Source organism: Sminthopsis crassicaudata, chromosome 4 (assembly GCF_048593235.1).
Source record: "Sminthopsis crassicaudata isolate SCR6 chromosome 4, ASM4859323v1, whole genome shotgun sequence".
Lineage (NCBI taxonomy): Eukaryota > Metazoa > Chordata > Mammalia > Dasyuromorphia > Dasyuridae > Sminthopsis > Sminthopsis crassicaudata.
In genome coordinates, this window is record NC_133620.1 from 125,346,258 (window position 1) to 125,374,215 (window position 27,958).

General features: G+C 33.0%; 1 protein-coding gene and 1 pseudogene across 1 annotated transcript in view; both read left to right on the forward strand.

Annotated features, from left to right (window-relative positions):
• The window catches only part of PDE10A (phosphodiesterase 10A), a 736,567-nt gene that overhangs the window by 237,872 nt on the left and 470,737 nt on the right, over nucleotides 1-27,958 (forward strand).
• LOC141566708 (F-box-like/WD repeat-containing protein TBL1XR1 pseudogene) lies at nucleotides 1,764-4,988 on the forward strand (annotated as a pseudogene).

Genomic DNA, 27,958 nt, shown 5'->3' on the forward strand with positions numbered 1-27,958 from the left:
AACCCTGTATTTCCTATCACTGGTGGTCTCTTAATGTTATCTGGGCTTGGCTCAACATTTCTTTTAATTTTGTGGATGTACTGTCCTTTGTGCCAATAGGCTGATCTCCTTTCACCAATTAATCATATTCAGTATTCCGAGGAGAAGGGGTTGTTTTATGTGGTTGTCTTTATTTCTCCCAAGCCCAGCAAAGCTCCTGCCACTTAATAAAGATTGATAATTAGCAGTTGGAGCTGTTAAAAAATAAAATGTTTTGCCTCTGGGGATGTTGAGGTCACTTCTTAGTAGAGATGATTGTATGACCACTAGCCTAAGATGTAGATCAGTAAGATTTGTGGTTTGGCTAGGAGTTAGACTTCATGGTCTCATCAGATTACAGAATGGGAACTGAAAGTCCAATCTCTCTATTTACAAATCAGTTTGTAAATTTGTAAATTTATAAATCAATATCTTGAGATGCATACAGGTTAAGGATATGCCCAAAGTCTCACAGCTCATGAGTGTTTGAATGTAGGTGCTTCTAATGCCAAGTTCAGTTTCTTATCCATTCTGCTAAGTTCCTTCTATCTCTACCTCTCACTATTGTTATGTCCCTGTTCTACATCTAAAAGCTAATTAGTAAACTAATTGAGAGTTGCCTCCTTAGCAAAGGGTCAGAGAGAGAAAAATTCCTTACTTGCCTTTCCCTTGTACTTCAGAGAAATCTGGTATCAGTTCCACAGGAAGTCAGTAAAGTCAATGAACAGAAAAGACAGTGCCATCTGGTTAGATTCATTAGCTTCATTAATATAGAAAAGGTCCATTTGTTGTATTCATTTCATAGAGGCAGCCTAAGGATTCACTGTCAGTTTTTCTACAGATATTTCATGTAGTTAAAAAATCTTCTCCATGTGAGTGGGGGGAAAATTATTAAGTATCTTTCCCTCACATTTTAATTTAAGTTATTCTAATACTCACTGAAATATTCACTAATGGGGAAAAAAAATCAAACGTTTTGAAAAACCACATTGCTGTTCAGAGAAAGATTGAAACCTATAATTTTTTTGTACACAATGTAATAGATTTTAAAGAAAATGGTTAAAATGTTAGGCTGCATTCTGCCTTGCCTGAGATTACCTCTGTCATACAATTTAGCTCTTAATAATTTTTTTTTTATCCATACTTGTGATTTTTATTAGCATGTAGAACTTCCTGAGGTAGAAATGTCTTCCACTGGTGCAGATTAACAATTTAAAATATTAGAGATGGGACTTCTTCATGGTCATGGAACTAGTGGGTATTAGAGACAGGCCTTCTATCCATAACCCCATACTACCTCTTAATAGCAAATCATTTGAGAGGATATGGGGTATATATACCTGTGATTATTTTGGTTTCTATAGCAAGTATTGAAGAAATTCCTTTTTCCAATGCAGATTGAGGACAGTTCTGCAATTTATACTCTTAAAAGCTTTTCTGAGAGGAGGATTCTGGGAAGATGGTGGAGTAGGTTAGAAAAGCAAACCAGTGAAAAAAACAAATAAGACTGGGGTAGAATCAATTTCCTCCTGGAACAATCAGAAAAGAGCTGAAGAAAGACTCAGGACAAGGATTTTACTGGTATGAAATATAAACACCTTCAGGAGAAACAGCAAGCTGGGAGTGATGGGACTAGCTGTTCCAGGGTAATGTCAATCTGAGTCACAGGAACTTTCACCTCTCAGACAGTTTGAGGAATCCAGACCTGAGTCTGGGAGGACGGAGTAAACTTCGGCTGATTAGGAATGGCAGGCCCAGTTGTGCTGCAGAGACATGGTCCTGGGAGAGAAGGAACCAGCATACTGGTGAGTGCAGAGGCTCTGCAGGAGAGTGGAACTCTCGGTTTGGGGTTCTAGGTTAGAGGGGAGATCTAGAGACACAATTACCCTATCTCTTACCCCATGATTAGAGGAAATTACATTAATAAGTTCTCATTTAAAAAAAAATGAGTAGGCAAAGGAAAAAGAACCCAACCACAGAAACTTATAAGGAGATAGGGAAGATCAGAGTTCATTTTCAGAGTAGGGCAGGGAAATAAAGCTATGGTGTTATAGGGTCATGAGTCAGAAGTATTCATCTATCCTGGAATTCTGTTAGTGATCTTCTAAACTCAGCATCTGGTCACTCAATAGCAAGAATATGGAATTAGAGTGAGAATAGTACAAGTGGCTCAACCCAATTAGCCCTGGATCAGGGAAGATGGGCAGGATGTGTCCAGCAACAAAAACATCATCTCCCTTGATTGGATCAGAGAAGGTGTATTTTACCACTGGGTCAGATGATAGGTTTGCCATAAAGATGATTTTATTGCTAGCAAAAACCTATTTTTTCATTAATATGGAACAAGAAAGAAATTTTCATCCTGAGTGAGGAGTGGATAAGGCCATGATTATCTAGGATGTACATACTGGGGAAGCCAAGGAGCTTTTTTTCATTTAGCACTGGCACTGGGTGTATACTGGCAAAGCAACAACACCTTTGCTTTTTGCAGTACCGATATGTGCATTCATGTCTCTAAATTAGGACAAGATAGGTCTATCTAAACATTGTAGGGACACACAAATGAAGTAAATTCTATCAAATGGGACTCTCTAGTCTTTGTTCTGATGAATAACTTTAAAGAGAGAGTATTAAAAAAGAGAGTTGTCTTGTCCATGATTTGCAAGCGCATAATAAAAAAATTTGTACTATCAAATGGAGTCCCACAGGACCAGGAATAATCAACTCACATGCCAACTTCATGCTGGCCAATACATCCTTTGATTTTACTATTTGGCTATGGGATGTGGACCAGGGCATCTGCATCACTCTTTGACAAAATACCAAGAGCCTCTATCTACTGTGGCTTTCAATTCTCATGGCAAATGGCTTCTTTGACAAATGTGTGCACACCTGGGACAGGCAGACGGGTGCCCTAGTTTATAGCTATAGGGGAAAAGGTAAAATATTTTAGGTACTGGGATGCAGCAAGAGACAAAGTTGGAGACAGTGCATCAGATAGTTCAGTTTGTGCACTAAACCTATGGAAATAGTTGGTTGATGTCTTTTGTTCTGATGATTGATCAGACCAATATGAGCTGCCACAGGTCAGACACAAATATTCCCTGTGGACATTTGAGATGGCTTCTCTAATTTTGCACATCTCATGTTTCCTCTAAACTAATTCTGAACTAATTATAGTGTAGGAAGCAAGGGAGTAAATCTACTTATTTTTATTTTTTTCAACTTTTGAACATAAAATAATTCTTTAAAAAAAGAAAGAAAAACAACAGACATGGGGAACAGATCAAGAAAAGAAAAAAGAAGAATAATTGGATTATCTGAAAGGTGTGACCCCAAAACTTGAGACAACATAAGGAATAATCAAAGAAAATTGTCCAGAAGTGATAGAACAAAAGGGGAAGGTAGAAATAGAAAAAATCCATGGATGACCACCTCAAAAAGATTCTACAAGGAAAACACATAGGATCATTATTGCTAAATTGCAAAACTCTCAGATCAAAGAAAAATTTTTTTACAAGAAACAAACAAATGAACAAAAAATTCAAATATGCTGAAACTACAATTAGAATTGTACAGAATCTACCAGAAGTTACAATAAAAGATTGCAGATCTTGGACTATTACATATCATCAATAAAAAGAATTAGGTTTGTGGTCAAAACTATTGTATCTAGTAATATTAGGCATAATATTGAACCAAAAAAAAAAAAAAAAAAAAAAAAAGGACATCCAATGAACTCTCAGATTTTCAGGACTTTATTGCAGCCAAACCTGAACTCTATAGAAAATTTAACATACAACAAGCAACATCAAAGATTAATTTTAAGGGACTCAATAAAGACAATCTATTTATGTTTTATATGTGGAAATGTAAACAATATGTCTAAGAATTAGATTAATAATTGGGTAGTCCAGAAGAAAGATTGGGATAGAGTTGAGTTTATTTTAACTCTAAGGAAAACTGTCCAATGGAGCTGTGTGTGAGGTAGAGAAAGAATCAGCATGGAAGCATTAGATGGAGGGAGGAGGATTGGTAGTTCTGAAAATCTACCTATATTAGGAATGGATTAACAAGGAACAATACACATATATGCCACAAAGGTTAAATACACTTCAGAATCTCTAAAGAAATAAGGGAGGGGGGAAGGGATAGGATAGGTGGAGTATAAAAGGATGTATCCATTTCTGTCAGTGGAACAAGGTGTGTAGATTAATGGGAAAGGGATAAAAAGGGAAGGAAAGGGTAGGATTGGATAAGGTGATCTACAAAAGGATGTTTAGATTCATGGAAGTGGATGGGAGGAAAAGGGTGAGAGAGAAAAAATAAGGGAGGAATCCATGGGTGAGGGGAGGATAAGTAATTGCAAGGTAAATTAAGAAGCAGAATTTAAGTAGAAGAGTTAGCAGGGATAAGAAATAAAAGATATATACAGAAACAATTTAACATGAATCAGGAATAGAATTTATTAGGAAAAATAAACTAGGACTAGTAATCATTAATTTCAGACAAAGTAAAACTTAAAGATTCAATCAAGAGAGAAATATATATTATATGTAATTCATATTAATACTGTTTTAGATGCACATCTATGTATGTATAAATTTGTATGTATAGATATGTGTGTATATATATATATATATATGCATGTAGGCATATGTATGTAATCAAGCAAGCTACAGTTAGGTGTGGATATATTTGTGTGTGAATATGTACATATGTATACATATGTATACCTGTGCTTGAAGGAGGTAGAGAGGCTAAGGGGGGAAAAAATAATAAAATAAAAAGTGCATAGTAGAAAACAAGAATAACCTATAAGAAAGCAAAGTAATGATGGACAGTCATGAATATAATTTCTTCTATTATCATATATGCTTTCTTGAAATGGAAATTTATTTTTTAAATCCTCCCTGATGTTCAGCTAGCCACATGACAATGTTTCATTTTGTTTTGTTTTTTAATTTCCCTTTCTGTCCTATTTGTTTTTTTCTTATTTTGTATTTAGTTTTATATATATATATATATATATATATATATATATATATATATATATATATATATATATATATATATATATATTTTTTTTTTTTTTTTTAAAAAGAGTTTCCTGGACACCCAGACATTGAACTTCTTGCTCAGTGTCATAAAGTCAATATATGCCAGAGGTAGAATTTGAACCTAGAGCTGTTGTGCCACAGTTCTCTTTTAATGTCCTGACCCAGTTTCCCTAATTGTCCTATTTAGTTACTCTACCTCAGGTTATAACCATTCCCTCTTAATGTTTGATGGGATAAAGGTCTTTATCCATTTTAGACATCATTAGAATATCAGGAGCCTCTTCTGTACCTCTCTCTATCATGTCATCCTAGGTATCTCCCCCCAGTAGGTTATCCCCATCCAGGTACCTCCCCCATTATGCCATTGTTCTTGTTACCCTATAAAAGAATCTTGTGTCTGACATTCACTGCTGAATTCTTTGAGAGGATAATCTTGTTTAGTCCTGGGACCAAACCATGGATCCATTTGGTCCCAGTAAATCTTTCCCATTTAATAAATTATCGAATTGTTCTCTAATCTCTATCTTGCTCAGTTTTTCCAGCATTACAGAGCTATCTGATTCTGTCTTCAATTCATTGCTCTCCACATTACTCTGTATTATAATCTACACTGCCTTAAATGTAATCATGTTATCTATCATACATTTGGCTTTTTTTGTTTTCTTTAAGTTTTATTTTCCTAACTAAATATATAAGCTTTTTGAAAACAAAGACCAAGATCTGTGGGGTCTCAGTCCTTTTCATGAAATTACTATTGTATATCAGGCACTGTGCTCATTGCTAGGGGAGACACAAGGACACACAAAGACAGACCTAAAAATAAATCCCCCATCACTGTTTCAAAGGCTTTACTTTCAGAAAAACGATCCTTGCTTATCATATCTTTCAAGGATGCAGAAGAAAATTTGTTAGGGTGACTCAGGAGAAACTTCAAATTTATAAAGATCTTTTCATAGGAATTGATGAAAATGGGATAGTACAGAACTCTCATTATTTGAGTATAATTCGAGGGAGTACATTAAGCACAAATGCCTACCTGATTTTTTGCTCTGTCCCTACTTCCTTCCATAAGTCACAATGAACTTGAAAGATCTCATCTGCTGCATGAGCATTTTGGTAAAAGTAACATAAATAGGATTTTTCATCTTAACAGATTTTAATTTCAGAGTTATTTTATGATAGGTATCATGTTAAAGGTGAGCTCAGAGGGAAAGAAGATAAAGTTCCAAGTTCCACAGGAAATATAGTAGGAGTGATGAGTAATTGTATCCCATTATTGACTCCTTAGGCCAAGAAAATAAGTAGGGTTAGTTAGGCAGGGTATAGTTTTCTGAAGTTCCAGATTTATATGTCCAGCATGACACCAATAAAACTTTTTCAGGAGCTAATCATACTTTGGGGAAGCATTGGAAGGAATGCTGTGTCTGGAATAGACATTTATCTCCCTGCTTTCAAATCTGGCCTTGTATATTTATTGGTTATGTGACGCTAGATAAGTCATTTAAACCTGTTTACTTCAGTTTCCTCATCTGCAAAACAAACTGGAAAAAAATGGCAAATCACTCTAATATCTTTTGTCAAGAAAACTCCAGATAGGGTTGGGAAGAATCAGATACAACTGAAACAACTGAACAACAAAATCAGTACACTGGGCTTGTTTTAGATCATGGCCAGGCCACCTGACAGAGAAATTAGAGTGCTTATCTGATAAGATAGTCACAAAGATCTCCAACAAACTAAAGGAGGGTGCGGTGTCTGCATCAATGGATTCTTGTTCTCTGAAATCATTTCAAACTTTGTGAAGTGATTTCTCTTAGGCATTAAATCAAATTCATGTAGAGGATGACAGCTAGATCCCAGAGGACAATTAACTTGTCAATGATTCACATGACTTAGTCCTCATACTGGCAACTTTGCTGGTGAAATTTTGAGTTATTAAGAAACTGCTGCTTTTAGGAATTCAAGATAAAAGTTCTTATATTTGGAAATTACACATTAAAGTTCTCTCTGGTAATAAAAATTTTTAAAGGTACAGACCTGTGATTTCAGAAGTATAAAGAAACTGTAAGTAACATCATTTAAAGAATTGTCTAAGGTCTTGAAAGGTTAAATAATTTTCCATGATCATCCAGACAGTATAGATCAGAATCAGGATTTGAACTCAGGTTTTCCCAGCTGTATAACTGACTAACCATTTCTTTGTGTTGCTTCTTCAAGCAATAGCCAACTATTTTAAATGTTAAATCCCTAGATTCTTGATTTCCTTTAAATTCCCATATGCATGCACTACCTACTTCTTCCTTGCTCTAGAAAAAAATAATCATATCATTGCTTCAAGAAACAGCCTGAAAATCTACATCTATTCCTCTCTGCCTTCACTTCTATAATCCCTTTCTTCCAGTAGAATGTAAGCTTTTTAAGGGCAGGAACTGCCTTAAATTTTTATCTTTGAATCACTAGTGTCTGGCACATAGTAGGTACTTCAGAAATATTCTTTGATTGATATCTATCAGTTTCTGTTTAGCAGGCATTTTTCATCTTCCTTTTCTAGATCATGAGTATACAAACCTTAGCCCTCTGGCTACATACAGCCTATCTTTGTTTTTATATAACTTGTGAACTAAGAATAGTTTTTGTTTTTTATTCACAGCAATTTGGCATATAAAAATGAGAGGCAAGCTGGATTTGACACCTCAGGTCATCATTTGCCAATCCCTGTAACTAGATTATAAATTCCAAGAGGACAATTGCTATATTTTATACTTTCTTATATTCCCTCTAGCAACTAGAACAGTGCTTTTGCACATTGTAATAGCTTAATAAATTTTTATTTGACTGTTTTTTATGATTCTGCCACTTGCATAGGATCATGGTAAAAAAAAAGAAACAAAACTATTTTCCTAGTTAATACAATTTATGGTCAGTCCATCAATAAGGTGTTTGTGTGGTTTTTTTTTTAAAAATCACTTGCTATGTACCTAGTGCTATGCTAAAGAAAAGCAAAAACATGTTCCATGCAATGAAGGAGGTCACATTTTAATAGCAGAGATGATAAGAATATGACAATACAAATAGGATAAAGACCATGTAAATGGAAGATATTCTCAGAAGGAAGGCACTAACAGTGGGGGGGGGGAAGGAAGAAATAGACTTCCTACAGGAGGAAGGATTTAAGTTGAAGTTAAAAGGACACTAAGGAATCCAGGAAGCAGAATGAGAAGTATTGGGAGACACCCAGAGCAAATGCAGATAGCCAATCATTGAAAAGGAATGGAATTTGGACCATTGGAGCTCTATCCAAAAGTACATGAAGAAGAGTTTTAAAGGTTTTAAATGCCAAATAGAGGACTTGATCTCGAATTTTAGAGATAACAGGGGAATAGTGTCATTTAATTAACAGAGAACAGACATGATCAGACCTATAATTTAGAAAATCTCTCTGGCAACTATGCAGAGGATGGATTAGAGTGAAAGAGCTGAGGCACAGAGAACAGCATATTTTAATAGTCCAGGCAAGAGGGGATGAGGGCCTTCGGGAAGACAACTGTGAAAACAGCGAAAAAAAATTTTTGAGAGACACTGTTAACCAATAAATGACAAGATTTGGCAACAGATTGAATATGTAGGATGAATGTGAGTTTTACCAAGATGACACTGAAATTGTGATTCTGGGAGTATGGGGCTGTCTTAAATAGTAATAGAAAAAATGGGAAGAAGAGAGAGTTTTTGGGGAAAGTTAAGAAGTATGATTTTGGACAGGTTAAATTTGAATTTAATGCCTATTATTATTCAGCCCTGTCTTACTCTTCATGACCCAATTTGGAATTTTCTTGACAAGCATACAGAAATGGTTTGCCATTTCCCTCACCAGTTCATTTTGTAAATGAGGAAACTGAGGAAGACAGGGTTAAATGACTTGCCCAGGATCACACAACTAATAAGTGTCTGAAACTATATATGAACTCAGGTCTGCCTGATTCTAGGCCTAGTCCCCCAATTTAGCTGCTGAAATACCTGTTGGATAACCAATTCCTAAAGGCAGTTGGTAATAAGTAACTGGAACTTAAAAGAGAGACTAAAGCCAGTTAGCTAGATAAGATATGAACATCTTTCACAAAGAGGTAATAATTGAATTCATGAGATATTGTAAGATCATCACAGGAAATTGTAATATGGAGGGGAAAGGCAAGAGGCCTCAGAATGGAGCTTTGGAAAATACCCATAATAAGTAAGTATTAACAGATTAGGAACTAGAAAAAAGTATATTAGTTAATAACTACATTTGAATTTTAAAATATATTTATGAGAAAGAGTTCTGGGTTTGTAAGCAGACAATCAATCTGTGGTCAGATCCTAGCGCTGGTATTTTTCAGTTCCATAAATCTGAAAGATGGGTTGTTTTTTGTTTGTTTGGTGTTTTTATCTCTTAGGTACCTAATTTTCTCATCTGTAAAATTGGAATAATAATAATACCTACACTCTTTACATATTGAGATTGTTCTGAGGGAAGTGCTCAGTAAATCCATTGATTTATTTTCCCTCAAGCTCCCATTTTGATTATAGGGCACAAATTCAGAGTTATCATTTTTGTCACTCTACTGTTTATCTAGAATATCATTTTCATTTCTGGACTTGTGGTTTCTTATGCTTGGAAAATTCTTAGGATGGAGATTTCCTCTAATGATACAGATTAGCAACTTTTCTTCAATTTAATTCTCTTCTAGCATCAAATCCTATATCACCTCCACCTCATCTCTTTCCACTAGGGATTTAGACTCTATCGCAGGAATTTCCTAGTCTTCTAATAGCTGAGCTTTATCCACTGCACCACTTAGCTATCCCCCATCTCCTTCTTTTCAAATTAATTTTATTATTGAAACTCAAGTTCCTTGAGGGCAGAGACTGTTTAGCTTTTGCCTTTATATTCATAGAATAAATAAGCATTTCCATCTACTGAATTCCTTCTTCAAATGCTACATCTTTCAAGAAAACTTCCTAAATAACCATAATAAAAATCACCCTTTTTTTCCCTGGGCCTTGTATAGCATTTTTTTATACTTTTCTTTTTCATATGAGTACTGCCTTAAATATAGTATTTAGATAATAAATACATTTTGAATTAAATTAATCAAACTATTGTAATAAATATTATAATATTCTAATTAAAAACCCTATCAAATGAATTCACTCAGTTACTCAGGGCTACATTATATAGTTAAATCATCTTGCCAAGCCAGACAAGATAATTTTCAAGGGACAGTGGGGGTGGGCAACTGTTAGCCCTTTCCACTGGTATCTCTACAACCCACCTCTATGTGAAAGTAAGATTTTGTTTTTAAGAAAAATATATCCCCTCTTGCCTCAACTTTCACAACAGAATACCAAGTCTGCTTCCCAAATGGCTGATATGTCATACATGTGAGTTGATATTTAACTAGGAGCAGAATGAGAACCATATCAAGTGAAAATTAATTCAAATCTGAATTACCCATGATCTATCCTCTTTCTAAAACTCACCTCAAAGAACTAATTTTTATAGAGTTGCCTAATGGGCATGTTCATTGTCTATTCTTATAGCCTCTCTAAGCTCTATCTCTATATTAGGTTTGGTTATTCATCATTTGCAGATTCATACCACATCAATTTTTCAAGGAAGGAGGGATCTTTCATTGATTTAAGGTTTGATGATTCTACTCCATTTATATAATTCAAACCTATCCCTCCCAGGCCTATTTCAAATGTGATGTCTTCCATAAAACCTTCCATGCTTTCTCTTAATAGAAGCCATTGATCCTTCCTTAGGTCTTGAAGAGCACTTTATTAAGTATCTTTCCTATTCATATATCACATTCTATTTTCTGATTTGTTTCTACTCCTTTGTCAACCTTCCGTATTATAAATTTCTTAAAAAGAGCACATATGATACAAAATATGTTCTTGGAGTGAACAGAAAGTTGTGCTACATGTGCTATATGACCTTGAAGATTCCTTCCAATTTTATTTTAGACATCTGGGAATTGTTTAATTAGTATAAGATTTCAACACTGCCTTACTTTTCTAGTGATTTCTGTGTAATTCTCAATGCATCACTATTCAAAAAAAAAAAAAACAAGAGTCAAAAAGAGAAAGACAAGAAATGTAAATAATTACAATTATAAAGAAAAGATTAAGCAATGAAATAATTTTTCTCATGTTAATAGACAGTTTGTTTTATTTAATTGAATTGAGGAAGAAAAATGAAAGTGGGATTGCCAAAAGATCAAAACAAAACAAAACAAAACAAAACAAAACAAAACAAAACAAAACAAAACCCAAGGGGATAAAGGTTTAAGGAGATCATAAGAATTAAAATATGAGGAAAAAGGAAGAACTGTATTAACATTCTATACACTAAATCCCATGAGTCCATGTAAATGAATTAATATGTTGAGAAAAGAGGGTAGAAGATATAATTGTGTAAAGTTTCTATAATGGAGCAAAGGGAATCAAGAGATTCTCTTCCCCAAAAAAGCTGAAGATGATTCTCACTCTCCTCCCAATCTGAAAGTAATTAGAAAAGAAATAATACTTTCTTTAGACTCTCAAAACTACTGAAGGATTTGGAATAGTAGGATGAAATCAATGGAAAAAAGAAGTCTGTGACAAAGGAAAAATATTCTAGAAATGAAAGGAAGTTATTAAAAAGATTTTTAGAGTGGAAAGAGTGTGTGTGGTTAGAGATAGGCATTACTTTATATAATGAGTTTCATCTTGGGGAAATGGACTAATAAGAGACCACTTTTCCAAGGCCTGATTTGGTTTCCAAGAGTTTTAACTTACACCAGGAAAGTGTACCCTGGGGATTAGGAAAATAGATAAGAAGATAAGATAGCATCATTTTAGGACCTGTGAATAATAATGGTAAAAACTCATGACTTGGAATATAGACATAAATACCACTAAATAACTATACTTCCTTCATGAAAAAAATGTAACATAGCAACAAAAAACCCAAATAAATCCATACTCTAGGAAGAAGAAAGGATAGGATGAAAGCTATAAATGCCATGATATATAAATGAGGGAGATGAAGGAGCTCAAATTTTGTATTCCAAAAGGTGTAAATCTCTTAAGTAGCATTTCTTTCTTACAAAAGAAATAAAGAAGGAAAAGAGGAAAAATAAAACCTAGTTGAGTAAATGAAATTCAGAATAGACTAAAAGAAAATAGATGAACATTAATAAAAAACTAAATGATACAATTAATAACTTCTGTAAAGTAGCATAATATAAAATAAAACCTCAATAATCACCAGCATTTCTATATAGCATTAACAAAAATGAGGATAAATGATAAAAAGAGAAATTATATTTAAAATAACTACAGAATGAAGAAAGTATTTGGGCTCCAGTCTAACAAGATACTCATATACATTAGTTTTATGTGTATAATTACTAAACTCTCTACATAAACAGTAGAAGAGTTAAACAATTAGAGGAATAGTGTGTGTTCATTTTTGTACCACATTAATATAATAAAAATGGCAACATTAGTGAAGTGGTCAATAGAGTATGTGGTAATCATATAAACTGAAACTCAATCTTTCAAATAATTCAAATACTCTTTTCTGATCAGTGATGTACTTAGTTTCATGTTTAGAAAAATACAGCTCATATAGAATATATTTTTATGTATTACTAAAACATTTATATAGGTAATTAAACTGTAAATTCCCTGAGCTTAGGGACCATGTCTTAATTCATTCATCCGGTCTCCATGCCACAGTTTTTATCTTACTTGTTTATAATTTACTGCTTTTGCCACCACACCCTCCTTTGCTTCAAAATCCATCTCAGCTGTCTCTTCTTTTTTTAAAATTCAATTTTATTCAATTTTCAGTCCCAAATTTTCTTTTTCCACTTTCCCTGTTCCCTCCCATTGAAGTGGAAAGAAAAAAATAAAAAGTTATTTCAAATATGTATAGTCATGAAAAATAAATTCTCATATTATTCATGTCAAAAAAAAAGAATGAAAGAAAAATAAAAGAAAATATAGTTGAATCTATACTTCTAGTCTATCTGTTCTCTATCTGGAAGTATATAGCATCACTAATTCTTTGTAATTGTGGTTGGTCGTTTTGTTGATCAGAGTTACTAAATCTTTCAAAGATGTTTACAATTTATCACACTGTCATTATTGTAAAAATTATCTTCCTGATTCTGCTTAATAAATTTTACATCAATTTAAACAACTATTCCCAGGTATTCCTAAAACCTTCACTCTTTTTCATTTCTTACAGCACAACAGTATTCTATCACATTCATATACTATAACTTTTTTAGCTAATCTCCAGTTAATGGCTATCTCTTCATTTTCCAGTTCTTTTATACAGTTATAAGAACTGCTTTAAATATTCTTGTACCTAGGGACATTGCCTTTTTCTTTGATCTCTTTGAGGTATAAATCTAGTAGTAAAGCAGAAAGCATGCATAGCTTAAGAGCCTTGGGGCAGAGTTTTTATATAATCTGATAACTTGGATTTCTTCTGAAAGCTGCTTATTCATATTCTTTGACCATTTGTCAATTCAGGACAATGGTCATCTTTTCCATAAATTTTCTCTGATAATTTTTCTTCTGAAAAAAAATATTTTCCCTCTTTATATATCTCATTGCATTTTGCTTGGACTTCTACTTTGAAATGATCACATTTCTTCTGTCAGCATAATTGTACAACACATATTAAAAATCTTATTGTAGATTTTAGCTATTAAAGATTATCCAAATGAATTTGAACTTTTAAGCATTTAAGTGTTTTTTAAGCATTTAAGCTAATGATTTATAACTGCTCTAAAACTTTTGTGACTGTGTGTGTGTGTGATTGTGTGTGTGTGTGTTATGTATGTAGATTTATATGTTTGTGACTTTTCTTCCAATATTAAATTTTAGGCTTTTGGGAAACATGCCTATTTTGACGTCTTTTTATCCCCAGTGCCTAGCATAATACCTTACATGAAATAGTTTCTTAATACATGTGTGAATTAAATTTTTGTATCTTCCACATGCCACATACAGAATGGAGGTGATCAGTAAAATATTTCAGAAGAATTAATATAGAGTGATAGATTTGGATATAGAAGAAACCTTAAAGGCCAAGTCTAATTTTACAGTTTTACAGTTGAGGAAACTGAGAAACAGATGTTTAAGTGATTTGCCCAGGGTTACAAAGCTTATAAATCTCTGGTGTAGAATTTGAACTCAAATCTTCCTTATAAGATTACTTTTATAAGATTACTTACTGTCTCCTGTATTCCTCTAATTCCTTAAAAATGTTTAGGAGAGTAATTTGGTTTTACTAGTCTATATTATCAACCTAATTATATTGATTATACTCACTCTTCAAAGTCGTTCATTTATGCTACCCTTTACACTTTCTTTTCCCAAATGGAGTCTTCTCAAGTCTCCTACTTTTTTTCTTCATTATTCCCATCATTCCTGCTTTGTAATAATGTTACCACTATCCATACCAAATATTACCTTAGTTACCCATAACTAATCTGACTTCAGTTTATCTCAGGCTCAGTTTACCAGTTCTCTATACTATACCCATTTAATAATACCAGTTCTGTACATAACCAATTTAATCATACCAGTCCCAAAGCTTACTTACTGTCCACATCCTATTCTCTGAAAATTTCATATGCTTCTGCTGCTAAATAATGGCCATCATTACCTTTGTAATGATCTTTATAACTCTTAGAATAGAAATTAAGAGTAGATGTGATTCACTGCTGCCTTTTATGTACAGCTTTCTTCCTTTTAAGTCAAACATTCCCAGAAATGGACTAAGTCAACAAACACACATTCATACATACACATGTGTTTGTATATATGCATGTGTTATGTGTGTGTGTGTGTGTGTGCTTAGGATACATTTTAAAGTCTGTGATGCAAATTTTAAAAGATAGCTAAAGATGTTAATAACAAAAAACCTTAGAGGCCTATTTTTCTATATTACAACTAGATTTTCATTTCTATTTTCTATATAATGAGCATAATTATGTAAGTAGTATAATTATTTGTATTATTTGATCATTTTTCAATTGGGGACAATGGTTTTCTTTTCCATAAGCCTTTTCTAATAGTTTTTCTTTGCTTAGCTGAAAAAAAAAAAAACCTTCTTATTTGTACTGGCTGGACTAACTCTCTGGAGAATCTTGATACCAGCCTGAGTCCTTGGTCTTAGAGAAGTAATGAGGCAGGGAACCATGTGGATAGTCAAATATGGAGTGCATTTTTTTCAAGTTCTCTTAGCCTTAAATGCCTTAGCACAATTACATCACCAAAAAAATTGAACATGTGCCAACTGTAGTACCATTACATCATCATAGCACACTGCACATAAGCTAATTATGTATATATATATTATACTATTTTTATGTAAATGCCTCTTTACTGCAAGGATCTCCGCTTCAAGTAGAACACAAATTGTTGAGGCTCCTGACTTTTCAGGAAGGCTAAGGCGTCTGCAAAGGGAGATGGGAAACCAAACCAGACATTGTCTGGTTCCCTCTGGGCTGAAGGGTTTTACATCTCACCAAGAGTTCCCCCACTGTCTGTAGCCCTCTACACCTATTTCTCTCCATCTTCACATAATTAGGTAGGGTTGACTGTATGTTCAATAGATTTAAGTAATTTTTTATTTTTGCTGAGGCAATTGGGGTTAAGTGACTTGCCCAGGGTCACATAGCTAGGAAGTGTTAAGTGTCTGAGGTCAGATTTGAACTTAGGTCCTTCTGACTTCAGGAGTGGTGCTCTATCCACTGCGCTAACTAGCTGCCCCATTTAATTCATATTTTAAAGAAACTTTTTTTTCTTAGAGTTTGGATTTTTTTTTTGAAAAGCTTAATGCAACCTCATGTTGATTAACTTTTTTTTTCTTATTTCTAATCAAAGCTATCAATTATAATTATTTGAATAGGAAAGGAGTATGATAGCTAATGAAATCTAGCACTCACAGATTCCATAGGGATGATAATAATGATAATGTTGATAATGATGATGAATGTTTCTATAATACTCAAATACTGCTATAAAGTGCTTTATAAATGTCACCTAATTTTATACTTACAATGACCATAGGAGTTAGATGTTCTTACTATTCCCTTTTTGAGGATGAGAGAACTGAAGATTTTGAATTCTTCATACCACAAAAAGAATTGCTATGAATATTTTTGTTCAAATAGATCCTTTTTATGAAAGACAATTTTCAGAAGAAGAAATTGAAACCATTTCTAGTCATATGAAAAGGTGTTCTAAATATTGATTAAAGAAATGCAAATTAAGACAACTCTGAGTGCCACAAGACACCCCTCAGATTGGCTAAAATGACAGGAAAAGATAATGATGAATGTTGGAGGGGATTTGGGAAAACTGGGATACTAATATGTTGTAGATGGAGTTGTAAACTGATTCAACTATTCTGGAGAACAATTTGGAACTTTATCCAAAGGGCTATCAAACTGTGTATACTCTTTGATCCAGCAGTGTTTGTATTGGGCTTGTATCCCAAAGAGATCTTAAAGGAGGGAAAGGGACCCATATGCATAAAAATGTTAGTGGCAGCCCTCTTTGTAGTGGCCAGAAACTGGAAACTAAGTGGATGCCCATCAATTGGAGAATGGTTGGGCAAATTATGGCATTTGAATGTTATAGGATATTATTGTTTGTAAGAAATGGTTAGGAGGATGATTTTAAAGAGGTCTAGAGAGACTTACATGAACTGATGGTAAGTGAAGTAAGCAGAACCAGGAACTATTATGTATAACAACAGCAAGATTATATGATGATCAATTCTGATGAACATGACTCTTTAATTATGAGATGATTCAGGCCAGTTCTAGTGGCCTTGTGAAGAGACTCATTTGCACTCTGTAGGGACTGAGTGTGGATCACAACATAGCATTTTCACCTTTTTTGTTGTTGTTTGTTTGCATTTTCTTTTCTTTCTCATTTTTTTTTCCTTTTTAATCTGATTTTTCTTGTGGAAATATGTATAAAAGAATTGCATGTTTAACATATACCAATATATGTAATCCAATTACTTGCCTCTAGGGGTGGGGGACAGGAAGGGAAAAATTTTTGAACACAAGGTTTTGTAAGAGTGAATGTTGAAAATTATCAATGCGTATGGTTTGAAAATTTTAAAAAAGTCTTAATAAAAATAAAATAAGAAAAAAACCAAATAGATCCTTTTCATGTTGCTTTGATCTCTTTGGAGTGCCGACGTTATAATTATATTTCTGAATTAAATAGTTTCATATGCCTTTGGGAGAAATTCCAAATTATTATATAGAATCGTTACAATATCTCAAAATTCTACCAAAAGTACATTAGATTTCTGATTTTTCCACATCCTTTCCAGATTTTGTCATTTTCCTTTCCTATCATATTAGCCAATCTGATAGTATGAGGTGGTATATGAGTTGTTTTTTTAATTCACATTTTTCTAATCAGGAGAGATTTAAAGCACTTTTTAAACATGATTTTTCATAGCTTTGATTTTTTCTTCCAAAATCTTAATATCTTTTCATTGTTTATGAACTGGGAAATGACTTTTTAATTTAAATTTAACTCAGTTCTCTATATATTTGAGAAATGAGGCGTTCATCAGAGAAACTTGGTATATTTTGTTTCCTATTCCCATTGCCAACATTAGTTATTTTAATGCCAAACCTTTTAAATTTCATGTAATTAAAATTATGTATTTTTTACTTCCCATAATTCTTTTTCTTGTTTGATCATAAACTACTCTACTATCTATAGATTTGACAGACACATTTTTCTATATTTCCATAATTTACTGATGATAGCACTCTATATCTAAACCATTTGCCATTTTGATTTTATCTTGATATATGATATGATGTGGTAAATACCCAGTTTCTGTCATACCACTTTCCAGTTTTCTCTGCAAGTTTTGTCAAATGGTGAATTTTTACCCCCAAAGCTTAGATCTTTGGATTCATCAAACACTAAATTACTTGTACATTTACTACTGTGTATTGTGTGGCTAATGTATTCCACTAAACCACTACTTAATTTCTTAGTCAGTACCAGATTGTTTTATTATCACTTTGATGTTGATTAACTTTTGAAATCTCCTAATGCTAGGCATTCATGCTTCATATTTTTTCATTGATCCCCTTGATATTTTTGACCTTTTGTTCTTCTAGATAAAATTTGTTACTATTATTTTTAGCTTTATGAAATACATCTTTCTAATATGATTGGATAGGCACTGGTTAAGTAAATTAACTTAGGAAAAGTTGTTATTTTTGTAATTTTGACTTAGCCTACCTATGAACAATTCACATTTTCCCAGCTAAATAGATTTGTCTTATTTGTGTGAAAAATGTTTTCTAATTATGTTCATATAATCTCTGAGTTTGTTTTGGCAGGTAGACTCCCAAATATTTTATATCATCTATAGATATTTTAAATGGAGTTTCTCTTTATATCTCTTCCTAATGTTTTATTTAAATTTTTTGCACCCAATACCCATTAAGGAAATTTGGTCTATGGTTTTGTTTTGTTTGTTTGTTTGTTTGTTTGTTTTTCAGTTTTTACTCTAGATGTTTTACATATCAAAAATCTATTTGTTCCATAAAATGAATTTGGTAGGACTCATTTACCTATATTTTTCAAATTGTGTGTGTGTGTGTGTGTGGTGTAGGTTAGGTTTTTAAGTAGAATTTGCTTGGGAATCCATTTGATTCTGGGAAATTTTTCTTAAGGAACAAATTGATAGCCTTTTCAGTTTCATTTTCTAAAGTACAGATATTTAAGGATTGTTTCCTCTTGTGTTAATCTCAACCCCTTATATTTTATTACTATTTGTACTTTTACTTAGATTATCAGTTGTGTTGGCATATAATTGGACAAAATAACTCCCACTAATTGCTTTAATTTTATCTTTATTTTTCATCATTCATAATATCATTTATTCACTTTCGTTTTATTTTTAATACTTGAAATATGGTTTTATTATTTCCCTTTGTTTGAAAATCACATTAACCAATCAACCAATGATTAATCTATGTTATTGATTTTTTAAAATATAAAACTAGTTCAGTTTTATTTATTTGTTTATTTTCAATTTTTAGGATTTTCAGGATTTCCACTTATTTGGTAATTTTTAATTTTTTTAAATTTCCTAAATTTCCTTTACTGATGATAGCACTCTATATCTAAACCATTTGCCATTTTTGTTAATATTTAATTGAGTAGAGCAGGAGTTTGAAAGTTCTCTACTCAATTAAATATTAATTTTTTTTTCTCTAGAAAGATTACACTTAGTTTTGTTGGGTAAGTTATTCTTCAATGAAATACCAGTTCTTCTGCTTTTTGAATATCATGTTCCAAACTTTCTACTTCTTTAATGTAGTAGCAGATAAATTTTGGGTAATCCTGATACTGCTAGATGTTTAATAGTTTATGGTAGCTTGAAATGTTTTCTTTTTACCCTTGGAGCTCTGAAATTTGACTAAAATATTTCTGGATATTTTAATTTTGGGATCTCTCTCAGGTCGTGATTAGTTGACTCTTTCAGTTTTTATTGTACCTTGTGGTTTGAGGATATATGGGCAGTTTTCCTTGATAATTTCTTGCAATATGATGCCTAGGCTCTTCTTTTTAGGTATTCTAATAATTCTTAAATTATAACTCCTCAATCTGTTTTACAAGTTAGTTTATTTTTCCTATGATGTGACATTCTGTAATTTTTTTTCTTTTGACTTTGTTTTATTGTTTCTTATAGTCTCATGAAGTCATTAGCTTCCACTTGCCCAATTCTAATTTTTAAGGAATTATTTTCTTCTGTAAGCTTCTGTACTTCTAATTCCATTTGGCCAATTCTGTTTTAGAAAGTTATTTTTATTAGTGAAATTTGTTCCTCTTTTTCCACTGGACCAATTCTTTTAAGATTTTTAAAAATAATTTTGTTGTGTCCCCTTATCAAAGTGTTGTTTTTTCATAATTTTTTCTTTGCTTTCACTTCTTTATTTGATTTTTCCTCTACCATTATAATTTGATTTTGAAAATAATTTTTAGTTTCTCCAGGAATTTCTATTGGGCTCATATCCAATTCACTTATTTAAAAAAATCAAATCTTTGTAACTACTCTTAATTTCATTGTCTTCTGAATTTGTATCTTGATTTCCCTTATCCCTATAATAGCTTTTTATGTTGAGTCTTTTGTTGTTATTATTTGCTTATATTCTCAGTCTATTTCTTAATTTATTTTGAACTTCAGAAAAATATTGGGTTCTGTTATTGATGTTGGATGGGAAACTGAGAAGCATTGTAACAACCTTCAGGTTTTTGTTTTTTTTTTTGGTTTGTTTTTTTTAATGATGTTTTTAGTAATAGTTCCAAAGCTTTGAAAGTTTTGTGCTTTGGAGGTAGTGTGACCTGAAGAGAATTTTGACCAGCTCTGCTGGTATATATATATATATATATATATATATATATATATATATATATACACTCCTTTACCCAGAAGACCTTTAACCCCTTGGGATTATAATCAATACTATATTTTAGGTACCTTGCTCCCTTAAGACCAGAAATAATGCTGTTTCTCAGGGTCCCTGAGCCTTTGAAACAAGAAGTGATTTTGTCTTTCATTGCTTCTACTTGCTTTTAACTGAAAATGCTCTTTTTTTGGTCCTTAAACTATGACCCAGAAATGGGTATGGGCAATGGAGTGGCCAAATAGCTCCTAGTAGAGGGGTCACCTGACCAATTGCCAGGATCCTTTACCATCTCTAGTTTAGGAACTTTTGAAACTGCTGCTGTTTCTGTCACTATCACATAAGTCTTTTTAAATTTGTTTTTGTAAGGCAATTGGGGTTAAGCGATTTGGTCAGGGCCACAGGGCTACTAAAGTGTTTAGTGTCTGAGGTTGGATTTGAACTCAAGTCCTCCAAACTAAAGGGTCAATGCTCTATCCCTCATCTATCTGCTCCCATTACCTAGTCTTACCACTGACGTTGTATCCATGTGCGCTCTGGAATGGCTTCCTCCCCTATGTCACAGATCTCTCTTTCCAATTTCCTATGTTGTCTTGGACTAGAAGACCACTTTGACCACTTGTTGGCCCTGACATTCTAGAATTTGATTTAACTTAAAGTTGTTTGTAGGGAAATGTCAAGAGAACTCAGGTGAATGCTTTCTCTGCTCTGACATCATGGCTCTGCCCCCACAAAAGTTATTTTTAATATTAAAAAGTTCAGATTCATGAAAAATTGAAAATGGGCTTTATCCCCCCACCCCCAAAATAAATCAGGCTTTGTGAACAATATAATAATTGCATCATAGCAAAAGAAGGAAGAGCTTCCTCCCTCCCCCAAAAGCAAAAAAGCCCCATAATCTCATTTTCTTCTGATGACCTTTCTAAAGTCATAAACAGCAAACATGCAGCTTGGTTGCCAAAATAGTGGATTATATCAGCCTCTGCTCTGTAAAAGTGGTTGCTAAGGAAGTGTTACACTGGCTACTCTTGTGACTTAATAATGCTTGCTTTTTTAAAGAAAAATAAAAGAGGAAAAAAGAAATTAATTACCCTGGAAAGCCTAATTAGTTCTATCTAGCATCCCCTCAACAATGCTGATTACAACTGTAGTCTTCTTGTTGGGGTAACAAATCAATTCTCTGAAAAGTTTTTGAACAGTTTAATCTTTTTTTTTTCTTCATTGACCTTGTTTGTTACAAGATTATTATGGTAAATTGTAAGGGGAGAAAATCATCTGGCAGGCTAGAAATATTCAGATGCTGTAACTTAGAAAGCATTATCTTTGGTAGTCACTGACTTCTCCACTAATGATTCCCACACTAAGATCTGTGGTGTTCTACAAGGAATTTCTGAATCTATAGGTGCAACAAGGACTGTTATTTTAATCTCTGTTTAGCTCCAACAAAATTATGGAGTGAATAATGATAAAATACAAAAAGGGATGGATTTGGAGTCAGAGGACTTAGATTGAAACCACAATTCTATAACTTAATACTTATATGACTCTAAACACAGTTTCTGTGGACCTCGATAACTTCATCTAAAAATGAAAGAGTTGGATCTAATGACCTCAATGTCACTTCCAATTGTAATCTATCATCTTATGATCTTATATATGGAGAAGATGTTATAATTAGAAATGTACCAATTCATAGAAAAATTGTTACTGAATTTATAGTAGCTTTTTGTTATGGTGTGTTTTTCAGTCAACAAATACTAATTAGATGATTATTGTCATGTGAAGGCCTCGTTTAGCATTAAAGGGGATGGCTATAGTTGTGGAACATTGCATAGACTGTCAGATTTAGTTAATTTGGTTGATTTGTCTGAAATGCTTTTTATTATTCTTTCTTTAGTTTGAAGAATTGGTTTTGGGGTAGGAGATGGAGAGATATATTTGAAGATGAAAATATTGGAAAAGCAATGTAACAATAATTTTTCTTTTAAAGAAACGAACTTTTTGTTATTAAGAAATGGATACTCATTCTAAAAAAGATTGAGAATTGCCAGTCTTTGCCATTAGAGATGGTTGGATTTTCCAGTATATCACTTGTAGAATAACTCTTTTGGCAAATAGATATCATTCACTAGGTGCCAAATACAGAGTATACAAGATGCTAATACCTTGGAGGGACAGAGACAAATAGTTTTCTTGTCTGAAAACGTTTTGTTGTCCTATTTTTTTTTTGTCAATCTTCCCAGTGGGTCAGAGCATCAATAATACATATAAAAAATGCTCACATAAGGAGAAGCTTTTCTGGGATCCCTTTACAAATACAATTTACCTTTGTCTTTGCACTCAAGGTTTACTTGGGTCACTTCTCTCTGCTGACAAATTAGTTCTATCAAAAGGTAATAGAACCACTTGTCATATCCACTGGCAATAACAACCACCCTCACTTTTCCTTGAATACTCCAGGTAACTGCTTGTTGGAATGATGGTACTCACTAGATAGCCCATCTGTTTTCTCAGCCTCCAGTGCTAATACATTCTTGTCTTGTTAAACAGAATATATTGAACATAATTTAACCTGCTTTTTAGTGACTCAGAGTCATTTTTGTGAATAATATGCCACTATTGTTTTATATTCTGCCATAGAAATGTCCTCAGGGACTATTAGGATCTTTGCTCTTACAACTAATGGTCCCTAGACTGCTATAATCTCTGAGTTTTTATGTCTAGTTTTCATAGTTTACCTATCTCCTCATTTGCAGACTCTCAATCATCATTCTTAGATGTCAGAGTACTAGCATCTTATTTTAATACTTTTAATTTACTCTGAATTGGCAAATCAGTTAATAAAATTTATTTGAATATGTTTCTAAATTTAGAGTGATAAAGACACAGAAAATGGTCTCAAGGACTCTTCTTTAAATAATGGCTATGAATGAAGCTTGGACTTTGAGACATCTATATCAGCTTCTCAGGATGACTTTTATCTTCTCCTGATCCTTGAGTTAAATCTCGACAGCAAAGTTTCCTTTTAATAAGGTAATGATAGAATAACCATTTGTTTAAATACCTATTTGGTGTCTGGCATCCTATTTCGTGTTTATAAATATTATTTCATTTGATCTTTATAACAACTCTGAGTTAGATGCTGTTATCATCCCTATTTAACATAATGAAAGATTATTAAATTTGAATTGGCAGATTCAAAATTGACATTTACAAAGGAAATCACATCAGTGGTTATTATAATAATTTCACATAGAAGATAAAACAATATAAATTAATTGCTACAAAGGGAAACTATAAAAGCCCTCAAAACCCCTTAGCTATCAAACATTTAACTACCTGACACATAGAAAGAGGTGACTGTAAAAGACAGTAACAATTTAGCATATATGCTTCTTTGTAAAGGCTTATATAAACAAGCAGGAAAGATGTCTATGAGTAGTATCACCTCATGAAGCAGGAAAAGATAATGAAAGAAAAATCAGTTTAAAGAAAGCTTGGCTAGATATCTAAGTGAGGTCATCTGAAGGGCATTCAAGGATGAAGATGGAAAAATTATAAACACAAAAATGGGGAAAATTATAAAAATTGTTGTTATGACTTTTCTCCATCAAGAATAGTAGTACTGTGCACATTTAGATCCTAATATCTTACTCCTGAAATATATTTGAAGAAGAAATAGTATGTAAGAGTACAAAGTCAGGAAAAGCATCCAGGTTTGGGAAATGCCTATGATGTATTAGACATTGTTAAGAACATTAGAAATATTACCTCATTTGATTCTCACAACAAGCCTGGAAGGTAGGTGCTATTATTGTTTCCATTTTACATTTAAGGAAATTGAGGTAGACAGAAAAGAAATGACTTGCTTGTGGTTATGCAGCTAATAAACATACATTATAATAGTATTTGAAGTCAGGTCTTCCTTACTCCACGCCTTGTGCTGTATTTACAGCACTACATTGTTCATTATAGACGGGATCAAATATATAGGAAGGGGTTCCATGCTAGAGATGACAAAATGGTGAGGACCTTGAGAGTGATATAATAAGTATCTACAGGAAGGAAAGATACTGGGAGCATGGAGGAAAAACTCAAATAATTAATAACAGGAAAAGGTGAACAAAGGAACATCAGTATTAGTTGAACTATATGTCTCTTATCTCATCTAAATCAAATCTTTATGATGATTATCTATATATGAATTGAGGAATTGGGTAGTAAGGAACAAACAAAGATTTGCAAGCAATATTCAGCAATAGACTATATCTTTACCACCTTACAATTAGCTAAAAGATGTGAACTTATAGTTCCCATTATGCTTATTTGTTGTTTTTTTATGAAAAATGCATTTGACTAGGTAGAACAAATTACCAACCCAAAGATAACAAACCTTAGGCAAAGAAGGCATAAAACAGGGAGACATTTTTTGGCCAAAGTTTCCATAATGATGGTGAAAAAAATGCTTCTGTTTGTGATAATATGTTGATTTATATCATGAAATATATATATATATATATATATATATATATATATATATATATATATATATATATATATATATATATATATATATATATATATATATATATATATATATATATATATATATATATATATATATATATATATGTTGATTTATATCAAGCCCCAAATGTAGCAGAAAACTTCCTACAATAGATCTATAATGACTCTGGATGATTTGTGGGTGAATATAGATGTTATTTATATATACATTGTTATTTAAAATGTTATTTAAATATTGTCTCCTCCATTAAAACGAAAGCTCTTTACAGGTGAGAAACTGAGGTTTTGTCTTTCTACACATCCTCATCATTTAGCATAGTGCCTGAACCTTAGTTCATATTGATTTACTGAGATGATATGCAATCTGAATCATTGGAGAGAGTTTACACATTGAAGAGATCACACATCCATTGAAATAATGAAAGATGAAAATGTTTTTAAAATTCATATTTGGAAGCTATTTAAACTTGAGCTATATTGGCAGATCACTAAAACAGCTAGTTGATAAAATATAAAGAAAAAAATTAAAGAAACTTAGTTGATTAGCAGTCAAAATGGTGAATGAACATCATAGGTTTACATTTTAGAATGCCTGAAAAATCTATTTGTTGAAAGGAATGTTAATTCTTTGGAAATTAGAGTCATTTCTATTCTTTTATGTAAAATTTCTTTGAGTAAATTATTTTTAAAATAGCATGTTATAGTCTTTATTGTGAAGTGTTCTATATACATAACACTAGATATTAAGATAGGTCTTTTATATAGCCTACAATCGTTTTTATTGCTCCAAAAGTAATGTTATTAGTGGAAGAGGGGAAAGCTAACAGTTGGGGGGAATCAGAAGTGATACTTAAGTTTTACTAGTCATGAATTTGAAATTGTAAGTAGAGATGTAAGCAAAGTTTTGTTTTGCCTATCTTTGGAAAAGGATTTTCCTATGAAATTTAATAGTGTAAGCAAAACTGCAGAGATTTTTTTTAAAGGAAGCAGACTTTTCAAACAGTCCTAAAACAATGCATGTGCAAATGAACAAATGCTTATCATAAAAGTAAGAACATCAGCCTCTCCGAAATACATTCTTATCTTTTACTTGAATTTATAATATGTAGCTGACAATACAATTATGTTATAAAAATAAATGTGTACTTGAATGGAATAAAAATATGCTTCTTTAGAAATAGTCTAATGCATTTCCACTAAAGGAACCTTATGGCTTGTTCAGTCAAAAAACTTTTTTTTTTTTTTTTGAGAATCTGCTATGCTTTTAACCCCTGTTTGGATAGAAAATAATTATGATGAAGTTTCCATCCATAAGGAGCTTTCAGTCTACTGGAAGAGACAAGAGTGATTAATGAAATGATTAGAAATTCAACAATCAATTAATGAAAATTTATTAAGTACCAATTATGTGTCATACAACTTTAGAGGATGGACTAAAAATATAAGGAAAGAAATGCTATCTAATATACATACATACGTACACACATCTTTAGTTATAGGTCGATATAGCTGCATACTCTGTGTCTTCATATCTGTCTCTGCTTCTTTCTGTCCATCTGTCTGTCTGTCTGTCTGTCTCTCTTTTTTCTGTGTCTTTCTGTCTCTCTTTTTCTGTCTCTGTCTGTTTGTCTCTCTCTTTTTCTCTCTCTGTGTCTTTCTGTCTCTCTTTTTCTGTCTCTGTCTCTCTCTTTTTCTGTCTCTGTGTCTGTCTGTCTATCTTTCTCTTTTTCTGTCTCTGTGTCTGTCTGTCTGTCTGTCTCTGTCTCTGTCTGTCTCTGTCTGTCTCTGTCTGTCTCTGTCTGTCTCTGTCTCTCTCTGTCTCTCTCTCTCTCTCTCTCTCTCTCTCTCTCTCTCTCTCTCTCTCTCTCTCTCTCTCTCTCTCTCTCTCTCTCTCTGTAATACTGTCTATCCATTGCCTGAAGGCCAGGTATATTAATGATTTCAATCTTGCTCCACAGTTCCCTGATATTCTTAAGGGGATGAGGATGTTTATATTCTCTGAAAATGGCTCTAACCTCTGTAGATATAATTCCCTCAATTACAGGGGTGATTCTCCACCACCATGTTTCATTAAATATCAATACTAATATTAGCTTTGACAAAGAAAATTTTACTTCAAAAAGTATAATTACAAATATATAAAATTACTGCCCTAAAACATTGTAAGTATAATCTTTCTCCTCTCTATGCCATTTTAGTCACTGGGGTTGGAAAGGGGATTAGGTACATGGCTTAGTCCAGTTCCCAGAGAACAAGTTCTAATTCCCAAGTCTAAAATTCCCTTTCAGATTTGAGTCCCAGGCACTCTGACTTCTTAAGGCTTCCATGCCAGGCTGGCTGGCTATAATATCCCACTTGTATTCCTGGCTCCAAAATTGCCGTGGCTTGAACTACCAGGTCCCATGGAAAATTGCCTCTGCTACCTGAAGACAAAAAGGATAAACGTTGTGATATGGGAGTCACCTGCCAGTGGCTGCTGAGGTCTGACTCAGACCTGTAGAATGCATCTCTTCATGTGAGAGCATGATGATGATGATAACAAGGAGAATGAGAGGTAATTGCTGTTCTCTGACCTCTCTATTGAGAGGCTGTTGTGTTGTCTGACCTCTCCTCTTCCCTCTGCCTCCAATTTATTTCATTTCAGTCCACAAGCAGCATCTGTGTCAGCAAAAGCTGCCCCGCCACTCCGTCAGATATTATGAAGCTGTGGAGGTTCTCAGAGAATTGACCTGCCCCTTCACCTAGGCATGGTCCTTAACAGATAAACAATACAGAATAGAAACAAAACAGATTAAAGAGACCAAAAAGAGAGAGTATCAGGAAGAGAATAACCAGCACAGTCTT